This window comes from Pseudochaenichthys georgianus, chromosome 5 (genome assembly GCF_902827115.2).
Source record: "Pseudochaenichthys georgianus chromosome 5, fPseGeo1.2, whole genome shotgun sequence".
NCBI lineage: Eukaryota > Metazoa > Chordata > Actinopteri > Perciformes > Channichthyidae > Pseudochaenichthys > Pseudochaenichthys georgianus.
In genome coordinates, this window is record NC_047507.1 from 25,582,785 (window position 1) to 25,600,544 (window position 17,760).

Genomic DNA, 17,760 nt, shown 5'->3' on the forward strand with positions numbered 1-17,760 from the left:
ACATGGCATCAGGTGAACAGTTAGAGGAATACTGAAGTTGGTAGGGATTATTTTATGGGAACAATGAATGTCTTTACAAAATTCCATGGCAATCCATTTCCAAAATGTTGAAATATCAAAACCTGAAACAACCAAACAACAGTCATTTGCCATGCTTAGAGTATTGTCATCAACAAGGTTAAAACAGGTTGTGCTACAGAATTAGCACAACCCGTTTATAGCACATCACAACAATACCATCAGGTGATAGATACAACTATTCAGAGACTCACAAACCTTCACTTTAAGCCATAATTAGGTAACTGACTCCTTTCACAGACCCTGATGAGGTTTGACTGAGAGCATGTGAAAGAACACGACAGCACTTGGGTCTCTGTGGTTTAAGTCCCCATCTCATTCAACGGACCCTGATTGCAGTTGCTGCCGTTGAGAATCATGTAACCTTTATGGGATGGTTTCATAGATGACTCACAGACTAGCTAATTTTAGAGGGCTTTGTGCTTTAGATTGGCCTTGAAGTATACAATTATAAAACATGAAACACAGTGACACAGACAAAGAAAGAGGCACACTCAGCTGCCTTACACAATAATAGTCGCATGTTCAGCCTCAATGGAAAAAGGAAGAGAAAACAGCCTTGAATTTAAGAAGCATCTTTGAATATTTAAATGTGATTGACATGATTCACACTACTGCCTGCTCAGTGATTTTACTACATCTTTAGGTAGACCTAACACCCATATGTAGTATCTGAAATGTGATGATTCGGATAGAGGGGCTGTGTGGCCTTTACTGACAGTAATTTAAGACAGATGTAACAAGACCAACCCCCACTCCAAGTGCACATGGCGAGTAGAAGAGAGGTGAAAAGAAACGGCCACAATGCACTATGAATAATTGAAGTCAAATAAAAAGTCTATTTGCACAGGACAAGATGTGTTTATCACGAGATACCACATGCTACAGGTTTGTCTAATGCTACCGACTGTTGCTACCTGTGTCTGTACAATACATATCTAGCCATACGTTTATCTGTTGCTGTGGCTCTGTCGTGAAGTACCATTTTATTATAGAAGCTGCAGAAACGTACAGACTGACACTTACAACAGGCAGCTGTTCCAAATGATGCAGCAACTATTAGTTTTCTTAGTGATTAATTTATTGGGAATGCATATTGTTGTTTTACTAAATATCAATTTTCTTTTCAAATGTATTAATTTAATAAAATAAACACAGACAAATCTATTCACTGGATTTCCTGTTTTAGGCACGTTGTCTAAATAAAAACACATTAAATAAAGTAAATGTTTTGCAATGTCAAGCTGTTTGTGTGTGTGCACAAGAAGCAAAGATGAAGTGCACACGTCACATACACAGCTGTGCTTTGGAATAATTAACAACTTGACTGCTCTTACTTATAAACTATTGGAGCTGTGACTTACACATTATTTCAGTGATGACCAATACTTTCAGTACAAGCAAATAACTGTGGGGTGATGTTGGGAATTAGAATTTGGGAATTTCATTTTGAGATACAACCCACATGTGTCCTTATTTTCCTGTTTGCAAAATGAATTTGCAGACTCTGGATGGTTACATTACATTACATTACATTACATTACATTACATTACATTGCATTTAGCTGACGCTTTTATCCAAAGCGACTTACAATAAGTGCGTTCGACCAACAAAATACAAACTTGAAGAAAACAGAATCATATAAGTACATCAGGTTTCATAGAGCAAAAACATTTCAAGTGCTACTCAACTGGCTTTATATAAGCCAGTCCTTTATTAGTATATAAGTGCTTTGTTAATAGTTCTATCGCTCGAAGTGGAGTCGAAAGAGATGAGTTTTCAGTCCGCGCCGGAAGGTGTGTAAGCTATCTGCTGTCCTGATGTCAATGGGGAGCTCATTCCACCATTTTGGAGCTAGGATAGCAAACCCACGTGTTTTTGCAGATGGGAACTTGGGTCCCCTTCGCAGCGAGGGTGCAGCGAGCCGTTTTGTTGATGCAGAGCGGAGTGCACGTGCTGGGGTGTACTGTTTAACCATGTCCTGGATGTAGGAAGGGCCAGATCCATTCGCAGCATGGTACGCATGTACCATTGTCTTGAAGTGGATTCTAGCAGTTACCGGAAGCCAGTGAAGGGAGCGGAGGAGCGGCGTGGTGTGGGAGAATTTAGGAAGGTTGAAGACCAGACGAGCCGCTGCATTCTGGATGAGCTGCAGAGGTCGGATGGCACATGCAGGTAGACCAGCCAGGAGCGAGTTGCAGTAGTCTAGGCGTGAGGTGACGAGAGCCTGGACCAGAACCTGGGTCGCTTTCTGGATCAGCTGGGGACGTATCCTCCTGAATTTGTAAAGCGTGTATCTGCAGCAGCGGGTTGTAGCAGCGATGTTTGCAGTGAAGGACAGGTTGTTATCTAGGATCACACCCAGATTCCTTGCAGTCTGAGTCGGGGAAACAACAGAGGTGCCGATGTTGATTGTAGGTCAAGAGTGGGACAACCTTTTCCCGGAAGGAAAAGCAGTTCAGTTTTGTCAAGGTTGAGCTTGAGGTGATGAGCGGACATCCACTGAGAGATTTCAGCTAGACAAGCAGAGATTCGTGCGACGACCTGGGTCTCTGAGCGGGGAAAGGAGAGAATTAATTGGGTGTCGTCAGCGTAGCAGTGGTATGAAAAACCATGCGGGCTAATGACAGATCCGAGCGAGTTTGTGTACCAGGAGAAGAGGAGGGGACCAAGAACAGAGCCCTGAGGGACCCCTGTAGTTAATTGACAAGGGTCGGACTCCGACCCTCTCCAAGTAACCCTGTAGGTGCGGTCTTTGAGGTATGAGGTGAGGAGGGAAAGTGCAGAGCCTGAAACTCCAAGTTCTTGGAGAGTGCAAAGGAGGATCTGATGATTCACCGTGTCGAATGCAGCAGACAGGTCCAAAAGGATGATGACAGAGGAGAGGGAGGCTGCTTTAGCAGTGTGCAGTTCCTCAGTGACAGCAAGGAGGACAGTTTCTGTGGAGTGACCTGCCTTGAAACCAGACTGGTGCGTATCCAGAAGGTTGTTCTGATGGAGATAACAGGAGAGTTGTTTAAAGACAGCGCGTTCAAGTGTTTTAGACAGGAACGGGAGGAGAGAGACAGGCTTGTAGTTTATAACATCAGACGGGTTGAGAGTGGGTTTCTTTAGGAGAGGGTTTACTCTTGCCTCCTTGAGACTGTTTGGAAAGTGACCAGAACTTGAGATATTGGATATTTTTGATCATTCAATGTCAAAGCATCCCAAAGTCACAATTCCACTTTTGAGGATAAAAGAAACCCCGAAAACTCGCTAATATCATATGAATCAAATACGAAACATTTAACCACAAACTTTTTTTTAATCATTGAAGTAATTTGTATCCACCATCTCCGATTATAATGACCAATGGTCACACCTCAAAAGTCCAAGACTCCAAGACTCAAATTCCAGGAAAAAGCAACAAAACAAAGAGAGAGGAACAGTGGAAATTCACTTTAGGTTATCAATTATATTTTGATACATTTCTATAAATATTAGGACTTTCAGTTAGACACTGCAGTTCTATTAAAACACAGCCATCTCTGACACTCTCTTGCCAGCACTGCAGACAGTTTAAGAAAGGGCTGTTGGATACTGACAGAAAACCAAACAACAAATTGAACCACAGCTAGTTCCACCGCTACGTGTCTGACCTTTTACAGCGAAACGAGAGACGTTAGTGTCACCTGGAGAAAACACTGCCGATTAACAGGGCTAATCCCCTGTCCCTGAGGTCACTACAAATCAACGTTACCTGGCCAATGGTATTTGAGTTTGAACACAGAGTCAGACGTTAAGAATAACCAGATTCAAACTGACAGCATGTGGGAGAGGTTACCTTTCATATGCGTGGGATTCTTTTCTTTTTTTAATACGTGAAACTAAAATCTGGGGCAAAGTAAAGATCATGCTCTTCAAACCCAGCAACAAAATCTATCTGAAGTGTCGGTGAGTTAATTGCGACCGTTTTTTTTCCAGTGGCAGTGTTATACCATTTCTTAATGGGGGGTCAGGCTGGAAAGCATGCATTTGAAGGGTTACTAAATAAATTAAGCACAACTGTTACATACCAAACACATATTGGCTCTCCATGAGATTATCAATATACATATATCAATAAACACAAGAATATTAAATTCAGTAAATGTTATTTATAACTGCCCATGAATGGTCACCATTTCTGCTCTCTTGGAATATATGTTGGGCAAAACATTTCAGAAAAACATTTACCATATGTAGAGGGAGATACAGGCTTATATTTACAAGAATGTCCCTTCCCCAATCCCCTTAGATAACCCATTGTTGGAGAGATACAAAATAAATAAATCCACAATAAAGTTGAACTTTAGCAGGAACAGCATGGAAGCAAAACAATACAATTATGTAATTTGAAGTATAGAAAGTAGGAATACAATTAAATACATTTGAACATTTTACCACGGATAAGTATATATAAAAAAAGGGTTTCAAACAATAAACCCCCACTATTTTTGTAACATGCATATTAATGCCCGCTGTCATCAGAGTACAGTTGGATGGTTGTAGATAGGCAGGGTGAAGCCAGTCGACCGTGCAGTGTACTGACCTCCAGAATAATCTAGTTTTAGACATGATTGTCCTGGTAGGGTCTCTAGAATCGCTCTTGAAACACATTGTGATACTGTGACCGGTAAAAACAACTAACAACATTGATCAGCTCCACCTGAGCTTCAGAGAGCTGCAGCCAATTAAATAAAAATACAGAACGTTAAAAAAAAGAAACACCACATTTTCTTTAGGAGGGGGTAAAAAGCAGTATAGATTTTGTCTTTGAAGTGATTTTTTTTCTCCATCCTGTGCACATTTTGTGTTTCACAGAAGCTGTGCATTTCCAAGTTCCTTGCCATCTGTGTAAATGTGATACCTCTCCTTAGTACAATGAACTGGAAATGGAAGCTGTGTTTCATATAATCCCCAAATCCATCCAACTCTCACATCCTATCATGCAAATTTGGTGCAGTTTGAAGAGAATCCGGTCTTCCAACCATATGCCTGAGCCGTGTAAAAGATACAACAATTTATTATGCATGCATTGCACTAGGCTTATGGTAATAAGGTATTAAATTAGTGCTGGACATTATTGCTCTCCTATATCACTTCTGCTCAAAAGATTTTCATATAAGTCACATAAAACAGAAAAATGGATGAGATATAGGAACTGATTTGCTGGCAATCTTTACTAGTGACTTCATTGTGTAAAATAACATTTGACCGTTTAGATCCACTCTGCTGAAAACTGTGTTAAATTATGACACTGTTGGCACTGTTGTCATAAGTGCTGTACTTAAGTACAATTCTGAGGTGCTCATACTTAACTTGAGTATCTTAATTTTAGGCTACCTTATACTTCTACTCCACAACATTACATTGTATATAATTATTTTTTTAAAGGTAAAATCCTAAATATTGATAGAATGGCCCAGAACTTTTTTTGGCTTGTGACCTCTTATAAAAATATCCTTGTGTTCTTGTACAGTATCTCCTTGCCACTGCCTTGTTTCGGATGTGCATGAGTTGTCAGTTTCACTTGAAATTTGTTTAATAAAATTAACAGTTTAACGCCCAAAGAGGGCAAAACCTTTGAGAAACAATAAAAAAGAATAATAACTTTGTGTTTCAGAACTTATTTTCTCTATTCTTATTCTTTCCTCACACTAATCATCTTGCAATCCTTCAAATTCATCCATTGATCCTTTGGAGGAGACCAATCTATAGGTTGGTACTGTATCAACTGGACGAAGCTACTTGACTTAAAATATAAAATAGCTCTACCTCAACCAACTATCAGCAAATTGCTGCATACACATTGATGCAAAGGTTAATTCAGGTCTTTCCCTTGTAACACAGTGCTTTGTAGAATGTGTTTTTAGTACTTTGACTTGTTTGTTAAATTCTTGCAACACCAAGTTATTGATGTAAAGAAAAAGCAATTCACCCAGAGGACTAAATTATTCTTGTTTTTAAAATATATTCTCAAACTGTCTGTTCAGAGAATTCACTGTAGCTTTCATCATGTTATATATATATATATATATATATATATATATATATATATTATATATATACTACAAGATGTGTAGAGCTAAACTAATTAATTCAAGAACATCTTATGCAGGCTGTATGAAAACGTGCCTATTGCTTTGAAAAAGTGTCTTTTGAAGGATCACCACACTGCAGCTGGTCTTTGCAAGTCTTTGCAAAACAAACTGAAGTTCACTGAACTTGAACTCAACTGAAAGATCCCCTCTGGGCATGCTTTACGACATAATAATCAATAATCTGCTTTGAACTATAATGTATGTTTAATATTGTTCTTTCAACAAACATTTGAGAATCAAGATGAAAATGCAGACACTTTGATGAACTCTGAGCAGTTCATTCAATTATTATTTTTGTAAGTTGACTTGATAAAACACTTACATAAAGGTAATGAGTGCACACCCCTTCTTGTTTAACTGGTGCATTTAGACCACATGGAAACCACATAGAAACGTTAGTGTTCTCATTTGAGACATATTCATTGCTCACTTAGTTGTAGATACATTTGTCCATATATACTGTACAGCACATACATAACAGTGTGGGACGGTTTTGCCCTTGTATAGTTTTTGTGCAAAAATAACATAACCCCACACATTCTGATGCTAAACGTATTTCATCAGTAACTGAAGCAGTTGGTTTTTTAGATTGTATTGGATGTCTGGATGTATTATTTGTACATTCAAGTATGATTTATTTGGGTTTCATATGTTTCCTCTGACTCTCAGTTTTTCATTAGGCCACATACATGGGTGTTTCCCCTGAAATGAAGCAAAGAGACAAAGTAAATAACAAAACGACATCTGCAGTCAATTTCTAAAACACTTAATATGCAACCATGTTTCATAGTGCAGTGATCACAACACACCAACCATTTATATCCAAAGTGTGTGTCTGCAGAGTAGCTGTTATTTTAATAGGCCAATGTTTAGTTCAGTGTGAAGCCACTCCCTGTATTTTATTGCATGCATGTTCAAACTGTGAAAAACACCCACATACTCCTCACTTCCCATACCTGCTTGTTGTTTTTTTACCATGGTGAACAGCTGCCCTGCGGCTACAGACACAGTGTGTAAACTAGTGTATAGAACGTTGTTATTACTAATGCCATGCCATACCATTATAAATGCTGCCACAGCTAAATCACCATTAGCTGATGGTGCTGCTGCCACTGCTATTGTTGTTGATTTTGTTATTGCAAATTTGTAATGCACCGCCTGCAGGCCATAAATCTTGTATGGGATTACTGTGTATAAGTCGTTTGTATGGTCTTGACTCATCAATCAGAGCTGGAATGTTTGTGTTACAACTGCCACTTTGTATGATGGATGAAGATGGGTGTTTTCTAACAGTACAGTAACACTGGTAGGGGATGGAGGCTGTGTGTGTGTGTGTGTGTGTGTGTGTGTGTGTGTGTGTGTGTGTGTGTGTGTGTGTGTGTGTGTGTGTGTGTGAGATGGAGCACAATGCCAGCAGTGACACTCATTATTCCATCTGCAGCCGAGAGTGATTGAACACGCCACATATTAACTGTCTTTTCCTCTTAATCCCATTGTGTTCTGTGAGATTAAATTCGAACACTAATAAACGTTTTTTATGACTAATTAATGTTTCGCACCTTGCCAAGAATCATTCTCTTCCTCTACTAATTCTAATTGGTCCAATTAATCGTGCAAAAGGTAATTAGCATAGTTTGATGTGCAGTAAAGCCACTCCGGAGCCCACGGGGGGATTTGGAGAGCTTTTGTTTCTTGATACAAACAGAAAATTAGTCAAGGGTGGTAGGCGCTTGATGCTGAAGCACAGTGCAACACAATACTAATGAGCGTGTTCTATTGTGATGGTCTTTAAAGGACTGACAGCCATATTCATACCAAAGGCAGATGTACATTGCAAATGAATGAAGATGACTGGCTTCGGCAGCCTCAGAGATCTGTGCACTGTCCTGGAGATTTACTGTAAGAAAGGCCGTTCTCTAAAACAAACTGAGACAGGAGCCTATTCCCTGGTTAACATATAGATTTTCAAAGGTCTCCTGTAATATATAATATATGTATATAGTTCTGTTCACTCAGGTCTCCCTCCTTTCAAATCAATAGTGAACATTTTACAGGAATTCAGAGACATTTTTGGACTGACGTTAATAGCAAAACATATTTTTTCAGAGTTATTTTTTTAATAATCAAGTTCAGTGAAACATTCTTTAAATGTATATATTCACATGTCATAATAGTGTAAAAGACCTTGGACTTGTGAACAAAATCTCTCCATCTTTAAGCTTATTTCTTAGGCCAATTTAAGAAAACAGGGTCTGATTCAGGGTCTGTATGAATCAAATTCCAGGACTTCTTGGTTGGCAAACAACAGCACAACACCTGATGTGGGGATTAAGATGTTGCTAAGATCTGAATAATTCATTGGTATGCAATTTATTATACACTCACAGCTTCATTTCTGAACCAAGGCTGCTTGTGCTTTAACCTTAAGTGTTTAAGTGTTTAAGATGAAATATGTGCATCAACAAGGCCAGATGCATGTGTAAGCTTCAATGAGGAGAAACCACCACTAAAAGTAAAAGGTCAATTTTGTCCTCCCTTATAAGCGATTGAATACATGGTGAAAAAAGGTTGATACGTTTCTCAAAGGTGTAATATGTAATACAAATGTAAACAAATGTGTCGTCCCACTAATGAAATCTAAAACTTGTGTATGGAACCGGCTGTCACTAATAATAATAGAGAAATACAATAATACTTTTCATTGATTTTGTTTAGGATGTGTTTATAGTGGTATCTGGTAACACAAAATATACCATGTTTATCAGTTGAAAAAAACTTAAATATATATATATTTATTTTTATTTGAACCTGGGCAGGTACAGTGGGACGAACAAATAAGCAACTACATTGTAATTAATGAATAGCAATCCTTAATAACTCTTATTCTTTTTCTTGAGAATACACTGCTGGACATTATGTTAATAAACCATTGTCTAACGTTCATTTCCTGAATATATTTGAACCTGCATACTAAGCAATCTCACCAAATCTATCCTGATTAATCTGCATAAGGTGTTATTGGCACAAAAACAATAACTCATTACTTACTGCTTGCTCTGTCTCTAGGTGAATTACTGAAGCATACTGTAGGGAACATTATTACCTCTCCATTACCTTATGTTTCTCTGAAGTTTTGATAAAAAAAACAATACATATTTGAATGACTTTTTTACCATTTATAATCACATCCATGAGTCAACACACATAACCAGTCTCTTATTTAATATCAGGACCAGAAACATCAGGTGCAGCTTGAGGCGTTTGTAGGTACTTCCCCAGTTGTGTCTTGTTTCAATTCTCTGAGATTCAGAGAAGTCAATCAAAAACAATATCAAACATGGGAAAAGATAACTTGTGCTTAACCCAGCTGTGGTTCAAAATGAACCTCAAACCTACATGAACACTGTAATAGAAAAACAAACCACTTGCAAGGTACTTTTCAAGATATGGAGATTCCGTTAGAGACCTCACATTAATTTTTCCAGGAACTATTTATTTTTTAACAATGCAACAATGTCTCATAAAAATAATTTATTGTCATGTGGACTTATGTTTGCCACATGTTCATATGTTTTTTGTTAGTCCCAGTATATGTGATGTCAATAAACCTGAATATATTGATATACGTATTGTATATGGTTAGATAACATTAAATAAGATATGTCTTCAGTATATTTGAGTCAGATTGCAAAGAATTTCAAAATGTTTTACAGGTTTTGACAACATTTTGATCGATAACAATTGAGATTTAAAATGGTGATGATTGATAGACACAGCCAATTGTCAAACTTTTGTCTCTGCACTTTTTTCACAGTGTCAGCATCTACGGATGGCATAAATATGTGAAAACCAAGCTTCAATCTCATACCACTATTGTACAAATTTAAACAAGAACATTAAAGATCAGATTAACAAAAAATCGGCACTTTTCCTTTTTTTCTTTTTTACAATTCAGCCCCCACACTATTTCTTATCTGCCCTCTTATCTTCTGCACCAGAAAAATCTATGCACAGTTAAAGTGTCAGCGAAAATAGTTGGCCCCATAATATCGCTCTACGAGCTGAGGTTGATTATGATAGTGAAATTGGCAGTGGAGCGTGGAATATCCCCCTGGTGATTCTCCAACTCCAACTCATTTCACGGGGCATCTCTGGGTCCCGATCTCTGGGACTGGGTTCACTCGGCCCTGGCCCCCGTGTTACTGATGTCTTGATTGCTGTTTCATAGACTTTCACGTGTCAATGCAGCAGCGCAGAAGGGAACTGTGAGAAGGAAGTGATGCAACCACAAAGACATGTAAGGGTGGCTTATAAACACTAACACTGTGGTTCCCTTACCTCAAAGGAAGGAAAGAGACAAAGACACACACACACACACACACACACACACACACACACACACACACACACACACACACACACACACACACACACACACACACACACACACAACACACACACACACACACACACACACACACACACACACACACACACACACACACACACACACACACACACACACACACACACACACACACACACACACACACACACACACACACACACACACACACACACACACACACACACACACACACACACACACACACACACACACACACACACACACACACACACACACACATAGGTGGTCAGACGGTCTAAATGTCAGGTGGTGACAGTTTGGAGCATGAATGTCAAACTAGTGTTGAGAAAGGTTTCTGCATATATGCGGTTTCATTTCTCATGCATCTGTCCGACCCATTGGCATTACAATGTGCACAATACAGTACGGTGTTACAAATAGATAAATATGGTAAAACACATTCATCAGGTTAATAGGAGGTGAAACATCTTAACTAAAACCCGACAATCTAATTGCGGCTGCCAAAATGTTTTGATTATAAGCAAATTAGATCAGTAGCTGAGAAAAAAGTAGTCTTGGTAAATGGAGCTTTATCTGTAAAGTCAAGGCCATTAGCAGCCCTAGTCTGACTTGCCTTGGGCTCTGTAATTAACTCCGCTCAAGCACAGCTAAACATTTTTGACATTTTTCCTAGTCCAGAATTAACTGTCACAGCAGAGGAAGAAAGTAACCATCTTGTCACATGGAGTTTATCTGCGGATTATGAAACGCTGTCCTCTTCTGTGTCTCTCTCTCTCTTTCACTCAGTGACACACACACACACACACACACACACACACACACACACACACACACACACACACACACACACACACACACACACACACACACACACACACACACACACACACACACACACACACACACACACACACACACACGCACGCACGCACGCACGCACACACACACACACACACACACACACACACACACACACACCATCATGAAGCTGGATCTCATTTCAGTAATGTTTCATGATGAGAGAGATGATGGAAAGTGTGACTCGGCCTAATGTTTTGATCGTTTGGGTGGCGCCGTCATCAGGTTACATTACACTGCTAATTGTTAGGCAACATGCATTCCTCGTCCCTGTGTATGTGAAGCAGAGGTCTGGAGCTCATCTAGATGAGGTCACATGACACAAATAAAAACCTCTTAGACATGGGGAGGAAAAAAACTATAAAACTCCACTCTGTCATGTTGAGTTTTCTATCCTTGTTACATAAAATGTGCTGTATACTTAATGGTTGAAATTATGCTTGTACTCACACACACACACACACACACACACACACACACACGCACGCACACACGCACGCACGCACGCACGCACGCACGCACGCACGCACGCACGCACAGCACGCACACACACACACACACACACACACACACACACACACACACACACACACACACACACACACACACACACACACACAGAGAGAGAAGCTGTACAGGGGCTTTGTGGAACAGCAGATTCACCTGATTGGTTTAGCTGCGAAACAGAAAAATGAGTTGGCTGATGCGAATGGAAAGGCCCATGGTACCGTAAACATGTAGCATGCACCGTGACAACTCCCAAGCCAAAGAGGAAATGCCTGGTTTCCAGTAAAGAATTATTTCTCTGTCACCACAAATGCAGTTATTGTTTGATGTACGATTTGTCAGGAACAAGGAGTTAGGTGTCGCAGCGGTTTGGGGGTAGACCACACACTGATAAGGATCAGCCAAATATTGATTGATTTTTTGGTGAAATAGTGACTTGGTGCTACTTACAGTAAGTTAGTACCAACACACATGAGTAAGCACTTGTATCTTTATTCATATTTGTTATATATCTTTATACTCATATTTTTTGATTTTGTCAAAATACACACACACAATATGCGCCTTTTCATACACACTGTTATTATTTGGGAGATTTGAACAAATTGCCGATCTATAATGAACTCACTTCATGGTATGGATTAACACAAAATGCACTGATGACATTATGTGTTCCTCCTTCACATATGTTATGATGTCATTCCTCCTGCAAGTGGTAGGACAAAAATGCAAAAATAATCTGCTGTCACAAAAATGTCACTGATGGTATAATTAAATGAGCTAACAAGGCATGAAGTGGACAGAAATGTCTATTCAAACAGCACTGTTGTATAAGAAGGCTTTCAGACTATTCAAGAGCTTTAAATGATGGTAGAGTTGACCTTAGATGTCGCCCACACACATGACTCATTTGGCACATAAAAGAGCATTTGTGCTAAGTTTCATTTATTGAGAAGACAACGTTTTCAATCACTTTATCATCCTAAACGGTCACAATGAGTAGTCGGGAGGTTAGAAAAGCCACACATTAATGTCTGACAAGCCTTAACGAAACACCACCAAAGAAGTCTCAAGTCAATAAGGTGCAAATTCCCCCTGTGAACACATTAAACCAATCACTGCGCGTTAGCATTTCAGTCGTCCACAGACCATTACCAGGCGCTGTAATTATACCACATATTCCATATATTACTTTGAATGAAAGAAGTCCAATTACAATCCTTTTACTCTGTCTCTCAGTCTGCTGGCTGATGCCTCCATAAAAGTCTGTGATTAAATTACTCAGGGGAAAGCACTCACATTTTATATGACAACCCCTGACGCATCGTTCAGCCACAAATTCCCCAACCAGCAGCAAATCTTCTGAGAGGCTCTGACTGCGGACAGGTGGGTCCAGATGACGGAGAGAGACAGAGAGACAAGTCCTTCCAGCTTTACGCCTTATGCTATTACTCCTTGTCCCTGGGTATTGATATAGAGCTAACTTACCTGCCATACAAATTGTAGCATCTGACAGGAACATTAGGAGGAATGTTCTTCATTTTTTTCCTCCAGCTTTCTGTTTTCTCTCTACTAAGCTTTCAACATGTTAGGAAACACAATGCTTATCATTTTGTATAAATGAAGTATGAGTGCTGTACATGTGAATGCAGGGGCTCTCCAGACAAAATCATAACCAAACAGGTCACTCAAAACTTGTTGTGATTCTCCGTTTGAAGTACATACCTACCGCAAACTGCTTGTCTTTCAGTTTAAAAACCGTCAAAGGCTTAAAATGAATTTACAGTAAGTACCTACTCCCACATGTTGCTCTGAGGCTGACAATTCCCTCATCTCAGACGAGTGCAGACGGTAGGTATTGCTGCACTGATGAACACTGGACAAGGCACGCAAAACGATAAAGTAAGAACTTTAAATAGCACTCAAATGCTAGTTTAATCAAGAATTGTATTCCCCCTCTGTCGATGTACAGGAGTCATTTTAGACTATAGTGTGAAAAGCAGGGCTCCAAAAATGTCCCTCGTATTTCATGGCAGAGAAACTCAAAAGTTGTTCAAGTTGCGCTGGAATGTGAAATGTGAGTTCTGGGAAGACTTGTGCCAGACAGACACAGCGGCCCGTCTGACAAGGAAGGAAACCTTAACTTGTCAATCACGTCACTCCTCTGTCAATAGCTGTTTAATCCTCTGCTGAAAGCTGGTCGGTGCTGGATCTAGATGCAGACAGGAGGTTAAAGGTGAAGTGAATGACAACCCCCCCCCCACACACCTCCTACTGAAAGAGCATTTTCCATCGCTGGAGCGTAGTTGGCTAAAGGTAAGGATGCATTGTTTTTTTTGTGTGAAACCAGACATCTCAGTTTTTAATATCAAGGCTGAAGCTCTGCTTGTGACAGTGATACCGATGGAAGTGATACAGAAGGGGAAATGCAAAATCCCTGTTATCAACTTTTGCAGATGGTATAAAAGATGTCTCTGCCTGGCAGCAGATCCTTCATGCCTTAGCCATCCAACAAAAAAGAAAAATATGTTAAAGTGTATTGCTTTATTCACTGTCTGTCTCACAGACAGCTGAATCAACTGCGGTTATACGTGTGTGTACAAACATATCATAATTAAATGAGCACAGTGAAGACAATAGAGTCGTTTTGAGCAAAAATACATTTCAGCTTATATAAGCCTCATCATCTCCATGACAACGGCTTTACTGGTAACATGAAAACGTATTTGTGTATAACCACAGCAACGTCTTCAAATTGAATTAAGCTGCACCTGTGCACATTATGGAAGGACATAATAGATTAAAGGCTGTTACGGTGAGCCTGTTGCTGTCTAGATATGAGAATAAAACATTGTGTGGTTTTGAACTAAGAATATATATTTATCAGATGAAAGAAATTAATCATTACAACATAACAGCGCAATATTAGTTACAGTAGCTGATAAACAAAATTGATGGCTAAAGAATCTTTCATTTTTGCTATATTATTGAAGTAAGTCCTTACTACAAGATATTATTTTAAAATTCTAAATAAACCACTGGTCATTATTATCTTGTACAATCCATTTGTCATGTTTGGAATTGCTTTGTTATTCTGCTATCATATTACTGATGGTAAAATGTAAGCTTGTATTCTTCCTAAAACACCATAACAAGACAAACAAAACAAATACATTCTCAAACCAGAATGAGAAAGTTCATTAGTACAAACTACTGGATATGTGGTGCAAATGGAAGAAGCCAGCATACAAATAGATTGCGTAGTTGTGAACTTTTTCCCATTTTGTTTACTGCTGGGATATAAACTAAACACCTGATTTGTGGAAAGGGCACCAGAGCTGAGATGCATACAGAGAATGTATTAGATCTGAACCAATAGTAAGACGTGTAAGATAAATAAGACGTGCTGTGGACAGGCTCCTCTCTGGTAGACTGGCTGCTCCGTCCAATAATTGGAGAATGTTATGCCCGCTCTGTCAATACATTTTCTCAGAGGAATACCGTCCAGTGCCAATGAATATTTATGGTTAATACAGCTATTTGTAATAAATATTTGATGTTACTTTTTTCGCCAAGCTGCTTAGAAAGAATAAGGCTTTCAGGGATTGAGATGTGTTTTTAGTTTTGGTTAAAAAACCATAGCTTAAATTAGTTTTGTTAGCAAACATCCAGTCGGGAGACCATTCTTCTTCATTCCAATTAGGAGAAACATCTGAATACGGCAAAACCTTTATTGTGTCTTCTAAATCGATGAATGATAACACCATTGATCATGTTGCAAGTAGATATGTTGACTGGTAATGAACATACAGCCATTATAGAGGCTCATTTAGTACAGGTAATAACAATAGAGTATATATATATCATTTAGAGGCAGGATGTATCCAAAATGTAACCTTGAATCTGTTGCGAATGTTTCATATACGGGGACGGCAGTGAATTAAGTGGAAAGAAGCAGGAGAAGAAATAATAGGGGATTTTTCAGCATCTTTTATGTGAGACATTTATATATAGTCGGGCTTCATACTGATTATTTCATTATTATGTGAGTTTCCTACAGTCTTAATGGCCTTGTAACAGTTTCCTGTATTAAAAAACTAATAATTGAGAAGTTGACACGCAAAAATGTTTGTAATTTTTGTTTAGCAAATGACTGCTAAAATGTATTTTTAATTGCCACTTATCATATCAACGAATCAGGTCAACTCTAAAACGTGAAAGTGTGCAATAGTGGCTCATATTTGTTGAAAAAGCTCAACATCCCTTTATACAGGTCGGGGTCCAGTACAGTACAGTCTGTGATCTACAGTATCCATTATATGTATAGGGCAGTGACACACCACAGTAAACAGAACAGGTTGTTTACATTCTCTAGCAACACAAGGAAAATCCTGTAAAGCTGTTATTGCATCTGTTTTCAATACCACCCCCATGCCCATTGAGTATGAGCAGGAATACAATACAGTAATTAATGATGCAGCTGTTTGAAATCATGGAGGTACGCCTGTAGATGTTTTGATAAAGGAGGTAAAGGAAACCTTTATGATTGAGGAGGAGGAGGCTGACCGAGGCAGATGGAATCAAAGTTCAAAGAGAAAGACTAAATGCTTTGTCTTTTAACGCAAGCAGACATTTTAATTCAAGACCTCAGAGGGGGAGAATGGGATGCAAAGAGGTGTCTGACTGATTCAGTAATAGAACCAAGTGAGATAAAAGTAAAAGCCTGTAATGCACGGTGACACAAGGCTCACATCAAGAGAAGAGAAAAGAAATGGTGCAAATGTTCGTCTGATAAAAAAGCCATGTTTTATTTCAAATATTAATGACTCCATGAAAGGCTTTACTCATAACAGCAGCCTTTCTGAATTTATAAGAGGGTACAGTTACACAGAATAGTGATAAATAACTTCTTCCAGCTTCTTCCAACCACACCCCTTTTCCTTTTATTAGAAGGATACAAAACTCAGGCAGCCGCATCCCTCTGTGTTTCTGTCACACACGCAGTTTCTCTGTGCATGTGTGAATGCACGTGCATGCTCAGTGTTTGTGCAGCTCTGACTTATTTTTCGCTTCTCCCTTTAACTTCCTGTGAGTCACCAGCGGTGGAGGAAATACTTTACAGCTGTACCTTTATTTTTATGCGAAAACACGGCTTAATGCACACAGAGAACAAAGGCAGGAATCTGGTACAATGTTTTGCTTTACTTGTAAATTCCTATGCACCTACTTAATTTGCTTTGCGACTCGCTGGTAAAGTGCAGTTATACAGCTGTTACGTAACCTTTGCTTATTTAAGTATGTCATGAGCTCGGAGTGGCTTATGTAACTTTACAAGATGGTATAAGTCTGTAGATCCTCTCTTCTTTTCACTTATCTCAAATCCAAGATATATCTTTTATGTTGCTGGAAATAGCTTGCGGAAAGTCTGCGATAAAGGGTCCTTGATTATCATGCATTAGATTAGTTTCTCTTAAGTGGATGTTTGTCTCCCGAAATCTGTCTTTTGTTCAAATGTTATAACCACAATTATCACGATATGATGCATGCAGTGCATATGCAGGGGAGAACATTAAGATGTTCCTTATTTCAGATATTCCAAATTCATGGTTTCTTATTCATCACACAAAGAATGAAAGTTATTTGATGAAAGTAGAGCTTGATGGCTTCTTGTTCATTGGTAATTCACAACAACACAGGGAGAAATTATCATGTTGCTGGATAATTTGTACAAAATGTGGCTTCCGCAAATAACTCAGCACCATCCCTGGGAGACAAGATAAACCTGTCACTGTGAATGTTTCTGC